The sequence below is a fragment of the Pinus tabuliformis genome, chromosome X, assembly GCF_031772625.1.
Source record: "Pinus tabuliformis cultivar Carrire ecotype Pingquan chromosome X, CPIR1, whole genome shotgun sequence".
In the NCBI taxonomy this organism is placed as follows: Eukaryota; Viridiplantae; Streptophyta; class Pinopsida; order Pinales; family Pinaceae; genus Pinus; species Pinus tabuliformis.
Window position 1 is genome coordinate 1,480,784,274 of NC_142308.1, and position 21,901 is coordinate 1,480,806,174.

The following is a 21,901-nucleotide window of genomic DNA, read 5'->3' on the forward strand; positions in this document are numbered from 1 at the left end:
AACTGTAATGAAGAAGAAGGAGTTTCTTCAATGAATTGCACTAGGGCCATAGAGGGAATAGCTAGATTTGATGGAATGACAGCTTCTCTCCGATAAACCAAATTAAATGGAGAAGTTCCTATTGAGGCCTTCTCACTGATTTTGTCTACCCACAGAGCAAATTTCAAAGATTTGTGCCAATTCTTTTGGCTTTGATCGACAGTGGTTTAAAGATTCTAATGAGATTTTTGTTAGTTGATTATGCTAACCTATTCAGTTGAGGATAGTAATTGGAAGAATACTTCAATTTAAAACCTCTTTTTAGTGCAAATCTAGTCATACTGTTTCCAAAAAAATAAGATGTTTTGTCGAACATGAGTGCATTGGGTAAGCCAAATATGGTTATTATATATTGATCTATAAATTCAATGATTGCATCAAAATTGACTACTCTTATTGGAATTGCTTCCACCCACTTGGTAAAATAATTTCTAGTAGTAAGAATATCTTTGTGTTGTTTTGAAGAGTTAGGAACGATATCACCTATAACATCCAATCCCCATTGTTCAAAAGGATGTTCAATGTTGACTGGTTGTAAAGGAAATGTTGGTTTCCTTTGTCTTCAAGCAATTGTTTGACATACTTTGCATTTTCGCACTTATTCATGAGTGTCCTTGAAGAGTGTTGGCCAATAATAACCAGCATGAATAATTTTGTGTGTTGTTGTATCTCCTCCAAAATTTTTACCAGCATGGCCATCATGGAGTTCCTGCAAAACTTTTTATGCTTCAAATTTTTCAAGGCATGTCATGCGGAAAGAGTCAATTTTGCGGACAAAACCGACCTCCCTAGAAGCTAAGGCTTTCTAGTGACAAACAAGACAATTAAACACTACCTTTCCCTAAATATGCATTTAGAATACAAGTAATCAAGTGTTTATAACATACCTTTAGTCCAACGCTTTGCAGTAGTCCAGCCTCGCCGATCCAGATGAGATCCTCCTTCTCTTCGAAACCTGCATTCACTAACAAGCAAAAGATTACATAGCACCTGAATAACTCATAAAATAAAACATATTCATCATACAGACCAAGGAGTATATGAAACAAATCATGTATAACAACCTGTTGAGAAAAATGAGTTTAATTGTATTAAGTGGAAACAAAAGAAACCATTACAACCTGTGCCTTGGTGTTGTGCAGGTCCCTCCCAGGGTCCAGCAAGACTTCTCCTTTACTTTGATCAGCTCACCCACTTCCAAATGAAGCTAAGAAAGGATGGGAATCTCTCCTCTCAAGCTCTATAAGGGAGTCCTAATTCCAACAGCATCTACCCTTAGGAATGTTCAGCTTTCAACCTCCCCTCCCTCTGGCCCAATGTCTGTATTTATAGTGCTTTAGAGGAAGTTAATCAAGTCCACCATCAATGGGATAAGCCCCTCTTTGAATGGGATAGCTCCCCTCTTGATGGGATACGTTCCTCTTTCATAGGGATACATGAACCATCTGGAGGCGCTCAATACACGTCAAACAAACTTCTAGAATGCTCTAGAAATGACCACAAGTAACTTTTTTGAAGTGAAACTTGCGCCTTTTGACCTTTACAGGAGTACGCACCCACCCCTTTACAGACAGAGCATACAAGTACGCAGGTAATGTGAACTTGAGGTGCGTACACGCAGGTAAGGCTAAGAGAAACTGCGTACCTAGAGTTATATAGATTTTTAAAGACTTTCTCTCTTTCTTGAAGTTTGACATGAAGAGCAGAGGTATAAGACTTGCCAAGGAGGATAGTATGACAGTTGATGGATCCATACTAACTGCAAATAGTCATGGTGACAAATTTTAGTGTAACAAGGCATCTTAATAAAATGGAATCATAATTTTTTCAAAATAAGACATTATCAATGATTTGATATTGATTAGATTTTAGCCTTAAAGATCTTTTCCCTTTATAACTAAGTTCAGGAGGAGCAAATCCATTTCTCAAATAGAAAGCTAAATCAACATATTGGGATTTCGACTCGTTTAGATTTACCTAAGATATTTGCATAGTATTAGTTGAATCTTTGTTTACTGATATGTTGGAAGCTCCTGCTAACATCTTGCAAAACCCTTGTCCTTGGACAATTTTAGTTGGTTTAATTTCAATTTCATATTCCCGCAGTGTTGATACCCAATTTTCCCTTTTCTCTCCTAATTCTTTTTTCACTAGTAAATTTCTCACAGATGAGAATGGGACTATTACTTTAGTGTGTGTTTTAAGAAGAAAAGGTTTGAAATTCTTTATAGATTTGAAAACAACAAGAGCTTGTTTTTCAACGTCTGAGTATTCAATTCAATGCCTTGCAAATTGGAGCTAAAGAAAGAGATTGGTGCTTCAGTTTTCTCATCACTCATTTGTGTCAAAATGGCTGCATATGATGTTTCGAAGGAAAAAGTATATAAAATAAAATGATTAGAAAAGTTTGGGGTTGCTAAAGAGGGAGCATTTATAATTGCATGTTCGATAAGATTGAAAGCTTCTCGCTCATTATGCCCCCATTTAAAAACCGAATTTTTCTATATCATGGATTGCAAGGGTAAAACAATTTATGAAAAGTTAGGAACAAATCTTTTAACAAGATTCATCTCACGTGGGAAGGATTGCATGGATTTTTTGTTGTGAGGCAAAGATATTTCAGAAATTTCTTTTATCCTATTAGGATCTATGTGAATTCCATCTTTGGATACAATAAATCCGAGAAGTTCACCTTTGCTTAAAGCAAAGTAAGACTTCTTTGGGTTTAGAGAAATTCCATACTTTTTACAATGTTCAAAGCTCTGTTTTAAGTCTTTTAAATGATTACCGTGTTTCTTTGAATATCTTTTTATATCATCTAAATAAATGACCACAATTTTATTTACCATACCTTTGAAAGCTATATCCATGGCTCTCTCGAAAGTCGCACCAGCGTTGATTAATCCAAATAACATCTTTTGATAGGTGTGTGTTCCCCATTTGGTTATGAATGTGGTTTGCATTCAATCATCTAGATGTACAAGAATTTGATTATAACCTGACAATCCATCCAGAAAAGACATTAATTCTGAACCTGCGACTCACTGCAGTACCTGTCCCATAGGAGGCAGTGGAAAGTTTTCCTTCTGACAATCCTTGTTGAGATTGCGGAAGTCTATGCAAATACGAATATCACCATTATTTTTCCTGACTCATAGTAGGTTAGAAACCCATCTTGAATGTCTAACAGGAAAAATGATTTTGGCTTTAAGAAGTTTGTTTAATTCAGATTTGATTTGATTCTCTAAATTTGGATGAATCTTTCTCAACTTCTATTGTACAGGTTTTTCGTCATATATCATATGAATAGTGTGATGTATGATAGAAGTATCATACGTTTTAAGATTATCATAATTCCAAGCAAAAACGTTTTTATATCTTCTCAGCAAATGAATGAAAGCTAACCTTTCGTGAGGTGCAAGACCAAGACCTAGATTAATATTTTTTCCTTTTAGATCAATTCCAAGATTTACTAATTCAAACCTCCATGTTGAACTTTGAAGTTTTGAATTAGTTGGTTTCTTGAATGTGTCTTAAAGATCATACAGATCCTCCAGCTTAACTACATATTTGGGTATGGGATTTTCATTTGTCTTTTGTTTAAGTTGACTATCATGTTAGTCTTCATCTATTATTTGGTCATATATGAGCCCTCGGATGTTAAGAAGTTTATGATATCCTGATCGTCATTAAAAACCCACCAATTGGTGATATTATCGGGAATAGAAGGTCTAAAAATTAACTCTATAGAAAATAGATCAGGGCTATAATCCTTTGATGGTATGAGTTTGGAAGCAATGTTAGCCAAGAGATCAGCACTTGCATTCTAAAGTCTTGGTATTGGAGAGATATTAAATGCCAAAAATGCGAGGTAAGGTCCTGGACTAATGATTGATAATGATTTAAATGTCCATAAAGGCAGTGAATAGTGTTCCTTACCTGTTTGATCACGATTTCAAAGCCTCCAAAGACTTGGAGGTATTTGATATCAAGGCCTATGGCTTTGTAAAATTCTTGAATTAATGCCTCATACTCAGCAGTGTTATTCGTGCATTCAAATTCAAGTCTACAAGCCAACATATTTTTCTCTCCTTCATGGCTAACTAATATGCAACTTGCCCCTGCCCCATCATTAGATTTAGACCCATCAAAAAATAATTTCCAAAACAAAGAATTAACTACTTGTTTATCTACAAAATTGATACATTTGGAAGAATCTGTTTGCGAATAATTTTCAATCTGTGAGGTAACAAAATTCTCTAGAAAAGGTGAATTTTGTGCATTAAAGTTGCCCAAAAATGATTCAACAGAATAGTTTCCAATGATATTATTGTTGTATGCAACATGCTCATTTTCTCCTTCGAGTTCAGTCACAATGTACTTTAAATACTTCTCATGATTGACCCTTATTTGATTTGGCTTGTCGTTGTAAGGAAGCCACATATGAGACCAGTCTACTACGAAATAGCCAAGAAGCTTTTCGGACCAATCTCTGCTGAGGATTAAGCCGTAAAATTTAGGAATATCAGGGACTAATATGTCAATTATTTGACATACTCTCGGATTTGATGAAAGTGTGATGGTAACCGAATTAATTTCTCCTATGACTTCGACTTGTGTCTGATCTAACTGTACAATGTGATCAACATATTTATGGGGTAAAACATTTAATTTCGTGCAGACTATTTTTAGCATAATGTTGGATGAAGCCCCTAAATAAACTAAACAATTGTGCAAATTCTTATTAAATATTTCAAAAGTCAAAAGAAAAGGAGTATGAGAATTAGATCTACCACCAATTAAAACAACATCAGTTGATTTGACTTTATCTCATGAATTAGTGGGAGGCTTACCCATTCCTTGAGCAGCTTGAGAAATTACAACATCATGAAGAGGAGAAGTAGGAACTACATTTAATTCCTTGAGCAATAGCTTCTACTGATGTTTCAGCTTGATAAGAATATATAGCATAATATTAGCTCTGGTCTTCTTCATGTATTCAACAATGTCGTATTCCATATCATCATAAATTACCAAGGTTTTTGTTGAAAGCGAAGGATAATATTGAGGAGGTGATGTTTGACTAGACTTGGAAGAAAATTTCTTACCGATTGCTTTTTCTTTGATAGCAGAAGTTGATGGTTTCTGTTTTTGACTTGACTGCAGTGAATCAGTAGCGCTCTTGCTTCTAGTGGCAATAGGTAAAGCTTCTTCTTCTTCATTGTCTCACAAAGGAAGAATGAAATCCCACATTCCATGTACTTCAACCAACTCTTCATCATCAGTTTGTTCATCAACCGTTGATACTTATTCTTCTTCAAAATTTGATTCGACATTTGATATGGTATTTGGAGGTTTAGGATCAAATATTGGATTTCTTTTAAAAGGTCTAAAAGGATTTCTAGACGAATTTCCAGCTACTTGTTTCGTTATCTCAATCATTTCATTGGACATGGTTTTAAGTACTTTTTGCAGACCTTCAAGATCGAAAGGGTCTTTAGGTGTTTTATTCTTAGATTCGTCTTTGAAGGTGACCTTTTTGGATTTTCTTTCTTCTAATGCATTTTTCTTTTCTAAGGCTAAAATTCGTTTCTCTACAACTATAGCTTCTTTCATTTTATCAGGCAAGGTTGGCGTAGCAGCTCTATCAACAAAAGTAGTTGTATTTTAAGGGAGAGCAGAAATGTAGGTATTCATTTTGTACTTCGGCACTTGGTATAGATGCAACTAGGGTATTTAACAATTTGTTAAAACGTGAATTGAAATCCTTAATTATCTCTTTTGATTCAGCTTTTAAGTTAGAGAGATCATTAAGAAGAGTAGTTGTTGAGCGATCATCTCCAAACTTGGTTAGGAATTGTTCTTGGAAGACGTTCCAATTATCAATGGAACCAGATGGTAATGAAAAGTACCAAGATCCTACTGATCCTTCGAAAGTATAAGGAAATAATCGTACAACAACATCTTCTTCAACAACTCCATTTAGATTTATAAATAACATGAAGTTGTTTATATGCTCTTCGACAGGAAGACCATCATCAGGGTTAAATTTTAGCAACCATTTTTTCGGATGGGAAGGTAATGGATGTAATGGTCCTTCCATTTGAAAGGCTCTTGGATTTTTCCATGGTCTTTGAGCCATTATGGGTATCTGTGTGGAAGAAGATGCACCAGTAGTAGAAGGTGATTGGGTGGAGGAAGATTGTGCTCTTGTATCAGTGTAAATCACTATTTGATATGGTGAAGTGGATGATTGGATAGAGTGAGTTTGTGATGAAGATGATTGAATTAATGAAGGAGTTTGTGGTGATGGTGAGATAATATCACTATAAGTTTCAGACTTAGATTTCTTGGTTTTCCTCCGAGGAGGAGGTAGAGGAAATTCAAATGGAGGTATTCCAAAATTTTTACTCTGTGATCTAGTTAATCTTTGAGAGGAAGGAAAAGATGAAGAAATGTTGGCTTCAGATTTAGCATAAAAAGTTTTGCAGGAACTCCATGATGGCCCTGCCGGTAGACATTTTGGAGGAGATACAACAACACATAAAATTCTTCATGTTGGTTATTATTGGCCAACACTCTTCAAGGACACTCATGAATAAGTGCGAAAATGCAAAGTATGTCAAACAACTGCTGGAAGACAAAGGAAACCAACATTTCCTTTACAGCCAGTCAACATTGAACATCCTTTTGAACAATGGGGCTTGGATGTTATAGGTGAGATCATTCCTAACTCTTCAAAACAACACAAAGATATTCTTACTACTAGAAATTAATTTACCAAGTGGGTGGAAGCAATTCCACTAAGAGTAGTCAATTCTGATGCAATCATTGAATTTATAGATCAATATATAATAACCAGATTTGGCTTAACCAATGCACTCATGTTCGACAACACATCTTATTTTTCTGGAAACAGTATGACTGGATTTGCACTAAAAAGAGGTTTTAAATTGAAGTATTCTTCCAATTACTATCCTCAACTGAATAGGTTAGCATAATCAACTAACAAAAATCTCATTAGAATCATTAAACGACTGTCGATCAAAGCCAAAAGAATTGGCACAAATCTTTGACATTTGCTGTGTGGGTAGACAAAATCAGTGAGAAGGCCTCAATAGGTACTTCTCCATTTAATTTGGTTTATCGGAAAGAAGTTGTCATTCCATCAAATATAGCTATTCCCTTTATGGCCCTAGTGCAATTCATTGAAGAAACTCCTTCTTATTCATTACAATTGAGGCAAGATCAAATTCTCAAATTAGAAGAGGAAAGAGAGAAAGAAAAGATCACACATGTCCATCATCAACAGTTAGTTAAAACTTCTTTTGATGCAAGTTTAGTTTCCACCAAGTCATTTCAAATCGGAGATCTCGTCTTGAAATGGGACAAAGCGCACGAGGAAAAAGGCAAACACACCAAATTCCGAAGATTATGGCTCAGACCATTTCAAATTGTTGAACAAGTAGTCCCATCGAACTTCATGTTAAAAGATTTATCAGGAAGAAGAGATTCTCTTCCTGTTAACAGGCTTATCTTGAAGAAATTATTTTCTTAGGAGATAACCTCTCCTAATTGTAACATTATTGCATTTATCTTCTTTCATTGTTTTATGCTTTCTAGGAAAATAAATGTTGAATAATATTTACTTTTGGCATCACAATTAATCTTTTGGAACTATTTTGATTTTTCACATTTAAAAGTAGAGATTGTTAAGGAAACAATTATAATATTTGAAAATTAGCTAAGCTCCATGAATCTATGAAATTTTCGTTTCCACCAAAATTATTTATTCTTTGAGAAACCCCCAACTCTATAAAAAAAAAAAAAAATTGTTCTACTACCAATCAAGAAAAGTATCTTTAACAAAGTAAATACTATTTGCAGATAAGCATCTTCAACTTTATAATTGTCATCCAAAACTCTTAAGGAGTCAATGGTTCTCCCATCCAATAAACTTTTCTCTTTTTAGAGTGTAATTCTAAAATATACTAAAACTTAAGAGACAAGAGGTCTCATTAAGAGCTTGCTTACCATGTTCATAGGGAAGTAATAGATTGACATTACCAATGTTGCATACCAAAATAGGGTAATGGCTTGAGATTATTTTAATCTTAAGACAAGGGGTCTCATCACAAGTGAGCTTGTTCACTTGAATTACAACCGGTGAATGGCATTGTCATTATTTGGCCACCATACCAAGACAATGACTTTTGAGTAATAAAAACAATTTTTTTGCAAAAAATAAACTGTTTAGAAAAGAAGAAAAGAGAATAAGTATATGATTTTGGATCTATCTCTAATACTGTACTCTTATCTCTATGGGACACTGAATCATTGTTGGTTAAAAGGTAACCCTGTCGTGGCTATGGACGCTTGCTATCTACAGAGGCTCTACCTTTGACAAATAAGTATATTAAAAATCTGATCTACAAAAGCCCCCTACTTTATTTTTAAACTGGGTAAAGACTGATATAGACAAATGAATTTTCATCTTTAAGAGGATATTAAATGAATTATAATTAGGTGAGTTTGTTTTCATTCAAAGAAATGTTACTTATCTAAAATTTCATTCAATTCCTATTTCCTGATCCATCTTTACTTTGGAAGTTTTAAAAACTTCAAAATTATCAGAGATAACTCGTTCTCTGAGTGAATCGCCAATTGTTGTGTTGAACAACAACCCCCCCCCCCCCCTGAATTTGGTAAATTCATTTAGATAATAAATGGTGACCCTTTAGAAAATAATTTGATTTAAAATCATTAAAAATCCAAATAAAAAGTCCAAGAACCCCGATCCCAAGTAAAATTGCATTTTGCATTTCTCAAAGTCTTGTGTGCGACACTTAACGTTACCATTTGAAACATCACCGATTTGCGATATGCAGAGAATACAAGAATATTCCTTTCCGGTCAAATCATGTGAGACTTTTCGCATTGCAAAAAGGCAACAAAACATGTTAAACCTTCTTTTACGTATTGCGATATGACAATGGACACAACAAATGAACTAACTATAATATTAAAACACATTCGCATCCATCAAATCGCAATCTCGCAAATCACAAAATCACAAAACTAGCAATCAAACTATTATGTGGCATTGTAAAGAGCCGATTTGTGAGAGAATTCAAACCCACTGACACATCATTAAATTACATTTCACGTATTAAGTATGGTACGTTAACAAGTTTTAATGATATGCTCCGAAAAGATCGTTTGCAATAGACTGCATTGATGTGAGTTAATATGAACCTTACGCAAATATCGTTAAATGTTGTGGATATTTATGACTCCGTAGTTCGAATCGATGTCTTCTCACCATTACAGGTGCATTTAAGTTTTTCAATTTCATCAATTTGAATAAGGTTTTTATATTTTCATGTCGTTATATTTCTATTTTTCATCCTCCGCGCTATCATTCTCGTCTTATTTGTGGTGATAGGACTATAATAGAGATTCGATTACTCGGCTTGATGGTCAAGATGAATAAGGGAAAGGTTACACAGTCCACGGCTAAAGATGTACTGGAATCATCACATTTATTTTCTGATACAACTTGTCTACCAGAGTGTGGTGCCGGCTCCTGGGAGAATTTTTATGATATATTCGAGAAGGAAATACATAAGGAAGTGAGTATTGATGATATTCAATACTCAGACGCTTCTTATCCTAAGGTCGCATGCTTTATTTTGCATAAGGTAGCATCTAGGCCAAAATTATTACCCTACACTGATATGGTGAAATGGGTTATTGAAAATGTGAACATTGAAGACAGAGAATTTGTAACCTCAATTCAAGTGGTCATCGACTCTTTTAAACCAGAGGATATCATAAGAATGTATCATTTACCTCAATCGCACAAGGTTTATGATAAAGCATTTGTTGAGAAATTTGCTGTTGAAAATGAAGAACCATCCGAAGTTATAAAGCAATGGACGTCAAATCCTAGCAAACACAACATGGATAGAACTGGTATGTATTCGGTAACCTCTCTTTCCGCTCCTTGTTTATACATTGCCACATTGCTATGTAGATTATTTGGATATGCAAACACTACCAAATATTCAGTTGAATGGGTACCTCTAATTGATGTTGCTTCTAATTCTCTAATAATGGATTGGGCCACAATTTTGTCAAATAACTTAGCCCACTGTATCACAGAATATAGGAAGAACCATTTTGTCACTACAATTTTATATGTGTACCTACATCATTGATGCTATGTGTTTCATTTTTCCCTTTCCAATTATGGGATGGAAATGGAATCCTTAGGATCCCACACCAATTCATGTATATCATAAATCTCTTTGGAAATCTTGTTTCAATGAACATTTCTATCAGATTTGTCAGGGGGTTATGCTCCCTATTCATCAAGCTATCTTTGACAGAAAGCCCCAAGGTTATCTGAAGAAGCCAAGGTTGATATTCAACCTGTGGCGAGATGGTTTGAAGAGGAATTATTTACATATATTATATTTTTTCGAAGTACTGCTCCACCACATGTACTTTTGTTGTATGTCCCTGATAAATTATTATACAGAGAAATTGGGTACCCGACAGTTAGCAAGGGTGTGGTGTTTATTGTTTAAATGACTCCAGACATGCACAGGTTGAATTCAAACACATTCACAATTTAAATGTTGTTGAGTTTCGGGAAAGGCAGTATGACCCTATTAAGGCTGTGTATGATTTTACCTCGACTTTTAAAGTTAAGGTGTTTATTCATGAGAACGATAGTTTTGACGATCTTTTTGAAGCAGCTAAACAATTTTCACACGTACTGAGTTTAACTGCCCTAATACTTTTTTTTTGCTTGAGCAAGAGTCGAACCTTCATTATCATTAAATCAGAAAATTATTTACATAGCGTATAGCTACCCATGAGGAAACATGGGTCTCTCGCCAGCAATACAATCAAGAGAAAAAGGGTCACGTGTTAAGTGAAAGACTTCCCATAACCCTGCACACCCCAAAAAGGCACCTAATATCTGGACACCCAAACGAAACTTTAAAAATACCCACAAACGCGAATGTATGACTCCCGCAAAAACTGTTTGGAACATCGAAAAGCGTGCTTGATCCTGACCATTGTTTCATCCAAATCAATCCAATGGAGAAGAAAATATCACACCTCCTAAACTTTTGTCCTTTAACCCTGAGGCCCCACTCACCTGCACATCAGAGTCGTTGATTCATTTGGCTAGATCCTACAGTGGAGGAACATATCGCTCAAGACAAAATGGTTGCTATTTAACGCGCGATGAGGGTGGCAAATAAGACCGCCCCATTGCCACGTGTCGATCAAGGAGTGTAAATTATATATTTTTTTATTAAGTGTCGATCGGGGAGTGTAAAACCGTAAAATTCAAATTAATAATTTACTTAATAATTAAAAATAAAATTGTTAATTTAATTAAAAAAAAACAATAATATATAATAAAATTATTAATTTAATCAAAAAGAATAGTAAATTGTATCTAGATAGTCTTGGTCATATTTACATGTCATGAGAAGGAACACCTTAAGTGCATTTGGATCAACTCACTTATGTTTGGTATGAAGGGGATCATATAAAATAAATATTATAGACTAAAAATCATACTAATTGATATAAAGAAAATATAATGTGGATGTGTTAAAAAAACAAAATTTAAAGTAAAGCTAAAAACCATATATATTTATATACTTTACTAATTCATACAAATAAATAAAAATAAAATAAACATAATTATCATATATATTATTCATTTATTTTTATTTCTTTAAACAATCATCATTTTAACATATACAAATTATTTAAATTTAAAAATAATATATATATATCTATATATATGTTTTAATTTTTTTTGGTAGGTACACCCACAGGGATTTGAACAAGTGGCCTATAACAAGGAGTGCCTTAACAGTGCACCCATTCACCATCAATCCAAAGCACCGTGGGCATAAAAACATATTATATGTTATATAATCATACTTTATAACATAAAGAGTAATTAGGTCGATAGGCCTTCCTTTGAGTGAGACTTTCGTCGTCCTTTTCTTTCTAAGGTTGACATCTCGCATTTTTTCAACAACAGCCAAATTGACATCTTGGTATTTTGCATCTTGCAGTTTCGCGTTTGTTAATGCCACTGTGTGCGCTGTTAATACATGGATGTGGAACGTGTGCCCAACCTGCGTGTGGTGCGGTAAACGTGTGCCGAGGCTGCATGCATGCTCCTCTCTGGACGATCTCCAGGATTAGTGCCTAAGGAATCGAACCCCACTCCAGCGTGATTGAGACCGAAAATTTGTCGAAGGTGAGGGAGTTGTGGCGTGCCAACACTAGCAATGCAGAAGTTTTTCAAATAGACGCACTGAATTTTCCACCATATCCGTCTGTTTTCTGCTCTTGCTCCATATGTTCGTCCGTTTTCTGCTCTTCCTCCATATCTGTCCGTTTTCTACTCTTCATGTTCTCTTCCACACCCTCTGCAATAATGTTTTTGTTCTTTTCCACTTACTGCTGCAATAATTTGTCTCGTTTTTGCTATGCAATTTGTTGTGCACGACCTAGCCCTTTGTTGTTCCGTATACACTGTTTACACCTCCGTTTTACTGTTCAGAAATTGTTCACTCAGGTGCTCAAGTATACACTGTTGCAAGTATACACTGTTTTTCTACTCAATTTTCAGGTCAGTGCTCTCAAAAATCGGTTTTCTGATCCCATTCCTTCTCATTTTGCTTCCAACGTTTTATTTTAGTTCAGTGTTTTCTTAGTGTTCTCTTATGGGTTTTTCAATGGCAGGCACAACTCTCTTTCCCTGCTCTGTTTCCCTGTTCAGAAATTGTTCGCCCAAGTTCCCACGTTCCCAGGTTCTCAGAATTTTCTGTTTAAATTGCAGGTTAGTGCTCTCAAAAATGGGTTTTCTGATCCCATTCTCTCTCTTTTTGTTGGTTTTTCCTGATTCGTGGGTTTATTATATAAATTACCCTAGCTTATTACACAATATTGCAGAGCAATTTCTCTTAGCTGTATGGTCAATGTTCTGTTAGATGATAAGTAACTTGTACCATTGTCTAGAAAGCACCAGAGAGTACAGTGGCACCTGCCATTCCCATTTCTCTTCACTGAATCTGCTCCTAAGGTCGTATTTCGCCTGATCTCCTCGCCCGTCCTAGACAAATTATAACATCCTTTAAGTGAAGTAAATGGAAAATTTCATGGAGAAAATGACCTTAAAATTATGTTCTTCAGACTCCTTTTTAAAATGATTCCAACAGAAGATTCTAAGTCCCCTTTAAATTTTGTTACAGAAGAGCCAAAAACACTACAACGATTACAGACACCTACTTAACAGGGGATGCATACTGAAATAAAATTCAACCTCTCGTATGTGTTATTTATCAGTATATCGAAAGGTTCATTTTCTCAAAATTTGCACAGAGCATTTCATTGTTGATTAGCGGAATTTATTAAACATGAAAAACGTCGTGACCTCAGTGAGACGGGAAAAAGATTTGAATTACCTTATGGCTGGAGGGAATGCCTTTGAGATAAGGTGAGCTCAATACCTGCAAAACAAGGCACAGGTTCAAAAGGATTATAGCAAAGCTTTGTAAATTTTATTGTTACAGAAGAAGAAACCCTAACTGATCAAATCTCCACAGAAATTTGAACCAAAGAATCTACTTTTTGTTTTAATTGTCCTGTGTAAAGGAACGAGAAAATGCGAGGTAAGCGATGGAGAAGCCTGGCGACTAAGAGGAAAGATAGCCACAAGAATGACCTGGTTCATATACGAAAACTGGGTGATAAAATAAATGTCATGATAAGGAGAAAATGGATCTCAATTAAAGAACAAAAAACTCTTAGATTTATAGCTTTTAAACACGGGAGGTGGAAATTTGAATATGTTTTTGGATGCATTATAATCGATGTTTCCATGAGTCATAAAATTCAGATTTAGTACATTGGCATGTCAATTCAATATATAGAGCTATGTCGAGCTGTGGAACAGATAAGGCAAGTTCTGTATTTGTAAGTTGGGATTTCAAGTAACAAATTAAACACCCATCTTCTGCATTACTCAAATTTTCTTCACTTTCTAAGGATGCTTCTCGTATTCGTCGATATGGTCATGAGGAAAATATGTGTGTATATCTGTAGATAGACAGGGCTTTATTTTTCTAATCCTACTTAAATGTTCTTGATTCTGTTATCTCCTGATTTTTGACAAGATCCAAGAAAGCAAACTCTAAACCAAATCTACTTATTGGAACTAAATGATAAATGGCCATATGAATCTCAATTTAGGTATTCGTAGCCATATGCCTTATCTGCATCTCGACTATTTCTACGTTTTTGAATTTCCTTATAGGTTTTTTTACCCATTAACATAATTAATACCAGTTCGTCATCGAGTAATTTTCCTTTTCTTTTCACTCTATAAAAGGAATTTTTTGTCCAATCTAGGGATGGCTTCAGCTGGATGAAAGTGAGGGTAAAAAAATCTCCCAAACAAATTTTGGATTCAAACTTCAATTTTTTAACATATCCATCTTCCTTGAAGTTAAAATAACTTGCCTTATGGGGCTTTATGTTGCATTCCTTTTCCGGTCTGCTGTCAGGAGGTAACCACATTATATAATAGTCTTTTTCTATTTATATTTTTATCAACGTCAAAACTTTCAGAGCCACTATAATTGAACTATTTTATCTGGTATATTCTAAAATACTTATATCACCCATTGGACCACAAATACCCCCATATGTTAACCACTCTAGCCTCTGGGTATGAGGAAGATTTTATACTACTAGGTAGTTCAGTTTCCATAGGCTAATTAAACTAGGTATGAAGCTTATATCACATGAAGTAGTTAAGTGGACTAGTTTGCTGCTTCTGTTTTCCATTCAGATTGCCCCCTATGGATGACAATAGTTGTAAGGTTTCAAGCCTCTATACCACTTGCTATTTTGTATCTCATGTTTCAGTATACATTCTTATTGGTATATGAATATATATAATGTGCATGAAATATGTGATGATTCGAACTATGCATTAATATCACAAATTCATTGAATGAACATAGTCGTGTACACTTTCATTCTCTGACTGACATCTAGATCTTCTGCTGTTTGACATTTGGCACAAATTTTCCTCTTTCCGCTTGACCTCTGTTTCCCACATGCATCATTATTCCAAGTTTCTCATCAACTTGGGTTAGTTATGGCCATAACCACCTTACCCCTAACCGCATTCTCGCCTCATTTGCCTTATGCGTGCCCAGAGGAGCTCTGCTCACGACCGACGACATTGATGATTTGTGGCAACAATTGCTTGCAAGTACTTGAATCATTCTAACATTAACCTGTTGCTCTATTTTAGTTTTTTGTTGCTTGAAAGAGAAAAACTCGTTGCTTTGTTTTCTTTATTTGTTGTTTGACAATTTGTTCGTAAAGAATCTGCAAGTAATAACCGAGGGGCAGGGAATTAGGATGGTCCGTGTCCTCAATTATTTCTATCACATTCGGGAACCAAAATGGGACAAAGAAGTCATATGGTTCAAAAAATTGGTGTGATGAGGTTTTGGGAAACTGTCTCAAAAAGTTGATCGACCCTAAACCATATTGTGTCATGAAGTTACAACTTGTTGCAACTGAAGATCGTCATTTAGAAAGCATACTGAGGAGGGTAGAGTCACCAAACCTGACATGGATACGCTTGGGTTTTAGAAGTGGTATGAAATAAATTGAAAAAATTGTGGCAAGCAAAATCTCATGTTAGAGCTAAAGACAATTTTGTATTTATTCTCTTTTTTTACTTTGCGCCCTAATTTATGGTAGATTGTTGCTGCAATTGCTATACTAGCACAAGCTCTCAAATGCATTTGAAGGGTTTTGTGGATAAAGGCTAACATCTCTATATTTTTCTTACTGTTGAAAGATGAATATTGTGTGGCAGGCACCTCCGGAGTTGCAGGAGCTACATGTTTATGCTCCTCTTTCAATGTTCCCAAAGTCCATTGGACGAATGAAGCACATCGAAAAGATTGTGGTGACTTGTATGTCATATTTGATTCATCTGAAAACTTTACGAGAGGAATTATGTCATTTATCCTCACTGCAATACTTGCACCTAAGGTGCCCAGATATGAAGTCGCTGCTTGATTCTTTTGGGTCACACCTTAATCTCTCTCGCTCTCAGAGTTTGCATGGGCTTCCAAATTCCTTCACGAATTTAATTCGACTTAAATATCTGAATTTGGAATATTGCTCCAATTTGACCTTGTTGGAGAAAACATTTGCAAATATGAGGACGCTTGAATATCTAAACCTTCCAGACTGCAAGAGTGTGGAAGTGTTGCCTCGCCAAGTTGCACATCAACTGTCCCTAGAAATATTAATCCTGTAAGAGACAAATTTTAAAGAATTCCCTCGGGATATTGGAAACCTAAGTAGTTTGGAAGAATTTTCTTTGGGAAATGCTTTGTTGGAAATGTTGCCTTGTTGTCTTGGTGATTGCCCATTCGTTGGGATTGAGTATGTATTTACAAATCAATTATTTTGGGATCAAATCCCACAAAGCGGTTCTATACCTGCTCTTCAAATTCCTTCAAGCTTTTGAAAGTAAAACCAATGAATTATCAATATAATTTTACCATAATAAAAAACAATTAGAAAGCCTTTAGCCAACTCAAATTGAACCAACTCTCTTCTAGAAAAATTCAACACGGTCTCTCTTTGAACTTGTTAAAAATCAAATTTTAAAATGAGAAGTTTAAAACTATATACATTTATATATAAATAAAACATATTATTTATTTATATTAAAAAAAAAAAAACATCATTTTTAACATATACAAATTAATTAAACTAAAAAATAGTAAAATAATAAAAATAAACATATTTATCAAATATATTATTCATTTATATTTTTAAAAAACATAAAATTCATTATTTTAACATATACAAATTAAAAAATAATAATAAAAATAAACATATTATTCATTTATAATTTTAAAAAACATAAAATTCATCTTTTCAACATATACAAATTAATTAAATTAATAAAATAACGAAAAAACAAATTTGTAATAAAACAACAAAAAATACAAATTTGTAAAATAATAAAAATAACATATTTATCAAATATATTATTCATTTATATTTTTAAAAAACATAAAATTCCTTATTTTAACATATACAAATTAATTAAATTAAAAATAAACATATTTATCAAATATATTATTCATTTATAATTTTAAAAAAACATAAAATTCATCATGTTAACATATACAAATTAATTTAAATAATAAAATAATAAAAATACAAATTCTTTAAAAAAAAGTATTTTATTAAACATCATTTTTTAATCACCTTCAATTTACTTAAAATAAACACATTACTCCAATACATCACAATATCACATTACAAATTAATTAAATTAAAAATAATAAACAAACATAAATACAATCATATATACAGGCAAACATATACCACATCAATTTTATTAAATAATATAATTTTAAATGTCAAAGTTATAATTTTTAAATATATTTATCAGTTCATTTTTAATAACACATCAATTTTTTATTAAATAATACAATTTTAAATGTCAAAATTATAATTTTTAAAAATATCTTTACAAGTTCATTTTTAATGAATTACTCAACTATATATCACTAAAATAAAAAATCATTTTTATTATAAATTTATTATTTGGAAAACTCTAAATGAATTACTCAACTATATATCACTTAAATCAAAAATAGTTTTTACTATAAATTTATTATTTGGAAAACTCTAAAGTTAAAAATTAAAAATAAAATTATTAATTTAATTAAAAATAAAAATTTCTAATAAAAAATTTAATTTAAGTAAAAAATATTAAACTCTAACTAACCAGATAGTTTTAATCTTTTATATATCATGGGAAGAAACAACACAATTGCATTTATATCAAATCACTTATGTTTGGTATTAAAGGTATCATATGAAAATACAATAGACTAAGAATCATACTTTATAGCATAAAGAGTGATTGATATAGAGATAAAATAATGTGAATGTGTTAAAAATAAAATTTTATAATGATAAGTTTAAAATCATATATATTCATATACTTTACTAACTTATACAAATAAATAAAATTAAAATAAACATATTTTGTAATATATATTATTGAGTTATATATTTTTAATAAATAAAACTCATCAATTTAATTTATACAAAATAATTAAATTAAAAATAACAAAAATACAAATTTATAAAATGGGGTTACACAAATTTTTAAAAAATAATATTTTAATAAACATTAAATTTTAATAACCTTCAACTTGCTTGAAACACATTATATTATGCACAATGTTAAATGGTTACAATCAGTTTTTTAAATAATATAATTTTAAATACCAAAATTATAATTTTTAAATATAATTTTATAAGTTCAATTTTAATGAATCACTCAACTATATATCACTTAATCAAAAATAGTTTTTATTGTAAATTTATTATTTGCAAAACTCCAAAATTAAAATTAATATTAAAATTATTAATATTAATAAAAAATAATAATACTTGGAAAATCATTTTTAAATATCATTTTTACTATAAAATTATTATTTGCAAAACCAGAAAATTAATATTGAAATTGAAATTATCAATTTAATTAAAACTTTATAATTAATAATAAAATTATTAATTTAATTAAAAAATAGACTTTACCAAGATAGTTTTAGTCATGTTTACATGTTATAAGAAATAATCACTCAAGTATCAACTCACTTACTTTAGGAATCATATGAAAGAAATACCATAGGTTAATAATCATACTTTATAACATAAAGAGTGATTGATATAAATAAAGATAATGTGAACTTGTTAAAAGTCAAATTTTAAAATGAAAAGTTAGAGAATATATACATTATTATTTCAAGTAATTCATACAAATAAAATAAAATAAACATATTGATCAAATATATTATTCATTTATATTTTTAAAAAATTCATCAATTTAACATATACAAATTAATTAACTTAAAAAATAATAAAAATACAAATTTGTAATATTACAATCTACAGATTTTTAAAAAATATTCTTTTATTAAACATCAATTTTTAATAACTTAATCACATTACTCCCATACATCACAATAAATATTAATTAAGTTAAAAAATAATAAAAATAAACATATTTATCAATATATTATTAATTTATATTTTTAGAAGACATAAAATTCTTCATTTAAACATATACAATTTAATTAAATTAAAAACTAATAGAAATACAAATACAAATTTCTAATATTACAATGTACAAATTTGTAAAAAATAATATTTTATTAAAGATCAATTTTTAATAACCTAATCACATTACTCCCATACATCACAATAAATTCATTTTTAATGAATCACTCAACTATATATCACTTGATCAAAAATAATTTTTACTATAAATATATTATTTGCCAAACTACAAAATTAAAATTAATATTTCAATTATTAATTTAAATAATAATAAAAAAAATACTTCGCCACAAAATCATTATCCCTTTTACCACAAGTTTATTATTTGCAAAACCAGAAAATTAATATTAATATTGAAATTGTCAATTTAATTAAAATTTAATAAGTAATAATAAAATTATTAATTTAATTCAAAAATAGACTTTACCATGATAGTTTTAGCAGTGTGTTTACATGTTATAAGAAATAACCACTCAAGTATCAACTCACTTACTTTAGGTATGAAAGGTTTCATATGAAAGAAATACCATAGGTTAATAATCATACTTTATAACATAAAGAGTGATTGATATAAATAAAGATAATATGAACTTGTTAAAAATCAAATTTTAAAATGAGTAGTTAGAGACAATATACAAATTTCAAGGAATTCGTACATAAAATAAACATATTTATTAAATATATTATTCATTTATATTCTTAAAAGACATAAAATTCATCAATTTAACACTAACAAATTAATTAAATTAAAAAATAATAAAAATACAAATTTGTAATATTACAATGTACAAATTTTAAAAAAAAAAATTATTTTATTAAACATCAATTTTTAATAACCTGATCACATTACTCACATACATCACAATATCACATTAGAAATTTATCAAATTAAAAATAATAAAATAAACATATTTATCAAACATATCATCTCTAATAAAATTAAAAAATAATAAAAATAAACATATTTATCAAATATATTATTAATTTATATTTTTTAAAGACATAAAATTCTTCATTTAAACATATACAAATTAATTAAATTAAAAACTAATAAAAATACAAATAAATTTCTAATATTACAATGTACAAATTTTAAAAAAATAATATTTTAATAAACATCAATTTTTAATAACCTAATCACATTACTGTATCATATTAGAAATTAATTAAATTAAAAAATAATAAAAATAAACATATTTATCAAATATATAATTAGTTTGCATTTTAAAAAACAATTTATTAATTTAATATATACAGATTAATTAAATTAAAAATAATAAAATAATAAAAATATAAATTTATAATATTACACAATGTATAAATTTTAAAAAAAACGTTAATTAAATTAAAAAAATAATAAAAATAAACATATTTATCAAATATATTATTAATTTGCATTTTAAAAGACAAAATTTATTAATTTAATATATACAAATTAATTAAATTAAAATAATAAAAATACAAATTTATAATATTACACTACAAAAAAAAAAAAAAAAAAAAAAAAAAAATTTATTAAACATGAATTCTTAATAACTTTCCATTTCCTTAAAACAAATCACATTACCCCATCAATCACAATCTCACATTAAAAATTAATTAAATGAAAAACTAATAAAAATAAACATATTTATCAAATATATTATTAATTTATATTTTTTCAAAACATAAAATTCTTCATTTAAACATATACAAATTAATTAAATTAAAAACTAATAAAAATACAAATACAAATACAAATTTCTAATATTACAATGTCCAATTTACCTAAAACAAATCACATTGGTGAGATACATTACAAATTAAGTAAATTAAAAAATAATAATAATAAAAATAAACATTTCTATAAAATATATTATTCATTATTTTTTAAAGACAAAATTCATCATTTTAACATATACAAATTAAATAAATCAAAAAATAACATAAAATTTGACTACTCCCATACATCACAATATCACATTACAAATTAATTAAATTAAAAAATAATACAAATAAACATATTTTTAAAAGATATAAAATTCATCATTTTAACATGTACAAATTAATCAAATTAAAAAATAAAAATTTGTAATATTATAATGTAAACAAAAAAACAAAAACAAAATATATATAAATGCATTAAATTAGATATCATTTTTAAATTTCACTTTTATAATAAAATTATGATTAACAAAATTACTTGAAAATAAAAAGCATTTATACTTCTAAAAGTTGTGAGGAGCAACATTTTTAAAATATGTTGAAACTAGTACAAAATAGAAAATTATATTTCAAAATAAAAAGCATTTCCCATACTTTAACATCATACTTTTGAAAGTTGTTAAGAGTAACATTTTTAAAATGTGTATGTGGTGATATATTATGACCTTTGAAAATTGATATATTTATTTTTAATGATTTAATTGTTGTTATTGTTGCAATAAATATGATATTATATGAAGAGATGTAAATGTATAATTTTAAAATGTAAAATTAAAAACCACATGCATGTCTATTTTTATTATAATAGAAATAAAAATTTAGCCAAAACCAATATAAATGTATAAATGTTTTTAAAACCAATATTTTTACTTTTAACCATAAATTTTTCACAACTTTAAATTAATTTAAAATACATCATATGGAACAC